General features: G+C 38.2%; 1 protein-coding gene across 2 annotated transcripts in view; it reads left to right on the forward strand.

Annotated features, from left to right (window-relative positions):
* The first annotated feature begins 2,540 nt into the window (after nucleotides 1–2,540).
* Nucleotides 2,541–6,539, forward strand: part of ZPLD1 (zona pellucida like domain containing 1) — a 47,566-nt gene continuing 43,567 nt past the window's right edge. The window contains exon 1 of one of the 2 annotated variants that reach the window (XM_025215791.1): nucleotides 2,541–2,632. The gene's annotated coding sequence lies outside the window, so the exon portion shown is untranslated. The remainder of the gene's footprint in view (nucleotides 2,633–6,539) is intronic. The other variant, XM_006033905.2, reaches the window with a different exon arrangement.

The raw sequence follows: 6,539 nt of genomic DNA on the forward strand, positions 1-6,539 counted from the left end.
GAATTATTTAAACTACTCCATGTGCATGCAGTTGATTCTTAATTAACTATATTCTCTCGGGAAAGAGATTAGTTGTTAGTGTGAGTAGCCCAAAACACATTATTGGTTAATAAAGCAAACAGAGCAGTTGGATGCACAGAGAAATGGGTAGAAAATAATTCTGAGCATAATGCCTTCATATATATATATATATATATATATATGAATGGGATGAATGTTATATTTGGGCTGCTCTATGTCATACAGCAGAAAGAGGAGGAGGCCAAAAATAGGTGATGAAAAATTTAGAGCCATGGAAATTCTTTAGTATAAAAATAAATTGAATGACGACTATGATAGGCCAGTTTAGAGAGAGAAATTGAAAAAGACCATGGTAGGTTAGTTTAGAGAGAGAACAAGTAACAAGAAAAGATGTATGTATTCCATATATACTACGTATATAATAATGATTGGCATAAAGAAAACAAATTAGACTGAATTTGCTTACTGTCTTTTATAACAGAAGGATAATGGGGCAGCCAGTGCACCTGGCATGGAAACAGCTCAGAGATATCTTTGTACAATAGATCAGTGAGATTGAGCTTTTCATGATTCCAGAAAGGATTGGATATACGAGTGACAATATTCATAATTGCATGTAATAGAATGAAAAGTCGAGGCATATATGTGTGCGTATGTGTGTATAATTATATATATAGTAAAAGCTTTGTTATCTGGCATGGGTGGGGTAAGGCGGGGGTGCCGGTTATCTAAAAATTCTGGTTATCTGAGAGTTATACCTATTAAGGAAGACAGGAGTGCAGTGTGGCCACCCCCGCCAGGAAGAGCCAGGTGCTGCCCCGGCCCCAGCCCTCCGTGGCAGCCCACGCTGCCCCACACAGAATAAACAACAGAAATACTTGATGCGCATGCTGGATAGACTTGGCAAAGATTCCAGCTGCTAAACTGAGGATTTGTATTGGCGGATATTGGAAATTCCTGTTAATAGAGTATTTCAGTTAATAAAATGCTGGTTAACGCAGCTTTTACTTTGTGTGTGTGTCTGTGTATTTCATGCTTTGTGACATAATTCAATTACTAACTTTATTTAGGCAAGGAAAAACCCTTTCCTTACAGTCAGATTACATCATAATTGCCTACTTTGAGTTACCTTAGACTTCTCTTTGAAATATCTGGTTGCTGTTGGAGACATGATTCTGGTGTAGAGATACCACTGCCCTGATCCAGTGTGGGAATACCTCTGTTCTTATTTAAGGAGGGAAAAATTGGTTGAATGAGTCATTTTAAAGAAAAGTGAAAATACTTAGAAATATTCTCCAGCTATTGTCATGGGTTTGTAGAAGTGATTATCAAAAAATCCCCATTTAGAGACACTAAAAAGTTTTACTTTGAGTTTGATCAAATGAGTCGGGTGTTTAAGATTTAATCTATGTACAGAATAAATCTGGTTTTGTATTTGTGCTCAAACAACACAGTAGTTGTATTTTGCAGTTTCAGATCTCTTTGTGAAGCTCTTACAGTGTTTCAGATATTCTGGCTTTCAAAGCCAGTACGGACATATACAAGATATCGTCAGAGCTCTGAGGGGTTGGGGTGGTGGTGGGGAGGGGAATGATGATGACTAAGAGGGAAAGCAAACAAGGAAATAATGTGTAACAATTCTTTTATAACTGTCTTGGCTTTTCCTTGTACAGTGCTAAGCACATAATATCTCATTTGAATTATGTTGATTATTTCTTTAAAAAAATGTAAAAGTAAGTTAATTTGGAAATTAATTATGTTTTTCTTGCTTATTTCACATTTTCAGAAACTGCCTCTGCTTCTCTTCTTGGCATAAGTAGAAGACAGCATGTGAAAACTGGGTTGCTTTTAAACACTGTTTAAGAAACAAACAAAATGAAACAAAAGATCAAGAAATGCCATTCCAAATATATAAAGAAAAAGCTTGAAATAAGGTAGAATTTATTTATTGACCGTATCTAAAAGTTTTCTGAAATGTCAGAGTCAATGTCAGCATTTCTGATTTCAAGTAATGTACAAAAATATGCAGTGAGAGTAAAAAAGGCCTGCCTGAAACAGGGGTGAATTTTGAGCGTATAAATGAGTGAGACGTTTTGTGGTTATAATGAGCTACATTTGAAAGCCACATCAAGTAAAATATATTTTATTTTTTTATCTGATGTTATGCTTTGTATTGTGCTTGTACAGTTGTTCTGATTAGACTAACTTCTGCAACTGTGCTGAAGAAAGCTTGAAAAATGGGTGAATGTTTTACACAGCACAAATAATTTCTTTACAAATAAAGAGTGTAAAGTCAGAGAATCGAATGTCTGGCAAGCTCATGCTTTCTGGAAAAAAGTCGGTCACTTGCCATCTCAGTTGGAGATGGATGCCTCATGGAAATTAATGGGAAAATACTCTTGTTTTTTATTTTTCCATGTTAATGAATAAAGTGGATTTCAATTCATTAACTTTAAACAGTAGATAAATAACGTGTTATAGGCCAATGAAATTGCAGAGTGCCAGTATTTATAGAGAGTTTGAGAATGAAACCTGTTTTTATGGGTGCATGCGGCATGTCCTTTAGATAGATTGTTTACAGCATAATCTGATAATGGTGAAGTGCTTGTTGGTAAGTAGTACAGAGGTTTGTTCATTGCTTTCTATAAATAACAAGCTGAGTTAATTACTGTGGGAATATGTTCTGTTTCCCTTCTGCGCCCCCACCCCCAACCAAATCTAACGGATGTTAATCCATTTAAAGCTAAATTGTTGCTGCTCCAAAGTGGGTACCTTGGTTGAGGGGGAATAGCGTAGAGCTTCCCCAAACACACAAACATAACACCAGTGTAAGCAATCATTTTGATAAGATTATACAATGGGAATTGTTTGTGCTGCTGACAGTGGTTATAGCCTCCAAAGGTGCATGTCTTATCAGGGCCTCATAGCTGCAGAATGCAGAGCATTGCTTTCCACTGCAGTGCAGTGATAGCAAAGCACGCTGGCCTTTGATCTGGCCATTCGCATGTGTGGCTAATGTGAAACTACATTACTTTGGTGGAACGACTCTCTGCTTGCTGCAGAATGTAAGAAGATTTGGCCCCTTTTTGACCCCTTTAAAGGCGTAACGCTACATGACCTTTGAGCACTGTTACACCTGCTACACATCTTCTCAGTGCGGTGTAGGCTTTGAGGACCTCTCCTGGAGTCTGCCGGACCTTTTATTTACTGAAAGTGCTACTTGCTTTATATTGAAATGGAAAAGTGAAATGATATCTATGAATCTAGCTCAGAGTTTTATTGTGTTCCTATACAAAGGAAAGCAGCCTAAATGTCATTGGAGATCCCTGTGAGGCTGAGCTTGCTGTCTGTTTCAACAGACAGAAGATGCAAGGAGCATCTTAAGATGATTTGATGTTTTTAATAATCTCATCTCATGGCCAAAAGGCAAGCCATGACCTTTATTTTATGCTAAAGGTGTCTTTAAAAAGAATCCAACAAAAAAAAACAACAGGAGATTTGTGGTTTGGATATCTGCTCAAGGGTAAATAGCAATCAGGTTTATGGGATGGGGAGATATTCCACTGTAGATTTGTGTGATGCACTGAGCTAGCTTGTCTACATTTTAATAAATAAGAGTTGCTGTGTTTGTCTTCATTTTATTAGGCCATATCTGGGCTCTTTACTCTAGACTGTACCGCATCACTGATGTCACGGGACAGACTTTTGTGTTTACTAAGTCCTTACTAAGCCAAACACCCATTTGCCTGAATCACAGTATAGAGATCTGCCTCGGTAACAAGTGCCCACAGGGTCTGGCTTATTCTAATTCTTATCATAGACCAGATCCCACAGTCTGTACCCAAGCAAACCTTCCACTGCTGTCAATGAGGCTTTTGCCTTGTGAAGACATAAGGACAGTGGGGTTTGATTCTCCATCAGCATTTTGAATTGGTTAGGGCCAGATTTTTCCTCTTTTGAGGCATCACAATACTGAGGGGAGGGATGACCCACTTGAAGGTCTGGTGGAGGATCATAGACATCTTTCTCTGTTCCACTGGGGCTGCGCAGTGCCTTGAAGGAGGACTGTGCCACGGCTTCGTTACATGTTGGAACATGGCCGTGGCTGACGGTACCTCTCAAAGGGGCCTCTCTGGCCTTAGTCTGGCAGCTTCTGGGATTTCTGGGGGCCATTTTGCCTAGAATGAACACTTCCTGGTGCTCTAAGTAGAAAAGTGTGATGAGATACGACCCTTTACTATGGACAATGCCTACTGAAAACAACTGTATTGTACTGTTAAAGCAATAGTATGCTTTTCTTTTCTGCTTCTGCTGCTGCCTTCATACACCAGTGTTTAACAGAACGATACGAGCAAGACTTTAATGCATTATTTCAGCCCCACGTGGCTTTTGCCATAGCTGTAACTAGCAGACATTTGGAAAATTATGAAGGCTCCTTGCATAAGACTCTGAGCCTACACAGCATGTTTTGGTCTTTAAAGTTGTATCCTAAGTGTTGTGATGGCAGAGGCAGGGGTTTGCCCTTTAAAAAGAAAAAGGAAAAAAAAGAAAAACTTTAATATACCAAGACACATCAAAGCTTTTTTCAGTGGCACCAGGAACTGTAGATCACCATTTCTTTAACTGAACTATAATAAAGATGATAAGTATGGATTATTGAAATAAAAACCAGAGGGGCAGGGGAAAAAAAGAACTAACAAAACGTAGTGGAAAAAAAACAGAATTCCAAAGATATGGGAATAGATGTTGTGAAGCAGGTTCAGTTTCTAACAGCTTGATCTTTGCTTTTGTGTACAGTAGGCTTTGTGTGCATTGATGTCCTGTCGGTAATTATCATTCTGCTGACACCCATATTCATGATGACACTCCATATCACATTTTCATCACAACATGAAATGTCACTTTTTTTGTCTGTTAGGATGAGTTTAACCCAGAATTGAAAAGGCTAGACTTTTCTCACAACGGGACATTGATAACCTTGCAGATTAGTTCCTGATCCTATCTCGGTATTTGTCTCTCTCTCTCTCTTTCTCTCTCTCTTTTTTTATTATTTTTTTTAAAGGCAGACAAGGTTTTTCCTCAACAAGCTGATGACAGAATAATTTCTCCAGATTGATTGTTTGCCCCACATGGACCTCTTGAGATATTTGTATAGTGGAAAGATGGAGATCAAAAGAGTGCAAAAAAAAATTTAAAAAAAAGAACGAGAGTGAGCGCAGAGCGGGATTGAAAAAGCCACCAAAAAAGGAACCTGCTCAGGTTTCAGTCTGGTGATGAACAGACTTGTTAAGCATTTTGAAACCTGTCACATTTTCCCATCTAAAATCCAGGCATACTTTTAAAAAGAATTTTCATAATGAGTGTCTATTTCCCCCATGTGAAGGGTCGAAGTAATTTCTGAAAAAAGTTTTGCCATGCAGGGAAGTCAAACACTTAATCACATGCAGCAGTACAGGATAGATGGAGTACAGCTGACTCAACAGCTACAGGGGATTTGGGTAAGTGCCCATCGTGTAAGCCACCTAAAACTTTATAAAATATTGACATTTTGGTAATATAAAATAATGAATACTTTTATATTTATCTTTTTATCACCTGTCAGGCAACATTGACCTCACTGGCAACTTTAGCTGTGGAGGTGGAGGAGAAAGAGTTACATTGGGAATCAATTACTAAAAAAGGAAAGCAAATTCATATCCAAGTGTGAAAATATGTGTTAATTTTTTGGTTTTATTGTTGTTTGATGGAAATAGGGAATGAGTCCCTTGAAGCCTTGAGGTTACTTCTTCAGGTCAAACATTGGCAAACCCTCTCACAGTAATTTCATCAAGGAAACAATCTTATCCGATGTGTGGTGTCAGTCTGCCAGTTCCCACAATCTTTGCATTGACAGAAGCAAACAGACAATTTTGATAAGTGAGATTTCTTATCTGGCTCCCATTGCAATTGAAAGACATTAGTTCCATGATTGGAAATAGCATCTCCAGTTACGACAAATGGACATAATGATTGTACCAGCTTTGTATTTTAAAAAAAATGACAATATATTCTTGATTGAGGATAACTGCAGTTTGAAATCAAGACTGTTAAACTGATGAACTGATATAGTTCAAATGGACATGGTTATTGTAAATGTTAGATGTATTCTGAGAAGAATGTTATTGCAGTCTGAAGACAACAGCTGATGGGACTTGACGCTCTGCTTAGTACTGTTGTGTGCTCTTGATCAAAAAATATTGTCAGTGCCTGGCATATTGTGTTTTCTTTCACCTAGATCTTGAGCAGCCCCCGTCAGGTTTATTTATAGAGGCTGGCTCTAAAAATGACTTCAAACCTTGTTTTGGGTCCAAAGTGGTTATGAGAGGGACTCAAAACAAGGTGAAAGAAATGTCCCTAAATGAATCATTTTTCCACTTCAGAACAGAATCCATTTGTGTGTGTGTACGTCTCTCTCTCCCACTCCCTCTCCCCCCCCCCCCCCCCCAAAAAAAAAATTATAAAAAAAGGGGGTTTGGTTT

Source organism: Alligator sinensis, unplaced genomic scaffold (assembly GCF_000455745.1).
Source record: "Alligator sinensis unplaced genomic scaffold, ASM45574v1 scaffold1230_1, whole genome shotgun sequence".
In the NCBI taxonomy this organism is placed as follows: domain Eukaryota; kingdom Metazoa; phylum Chordata; order Crocodylia; family Alligatoridae; genus Alligator; species Alligator sinensis.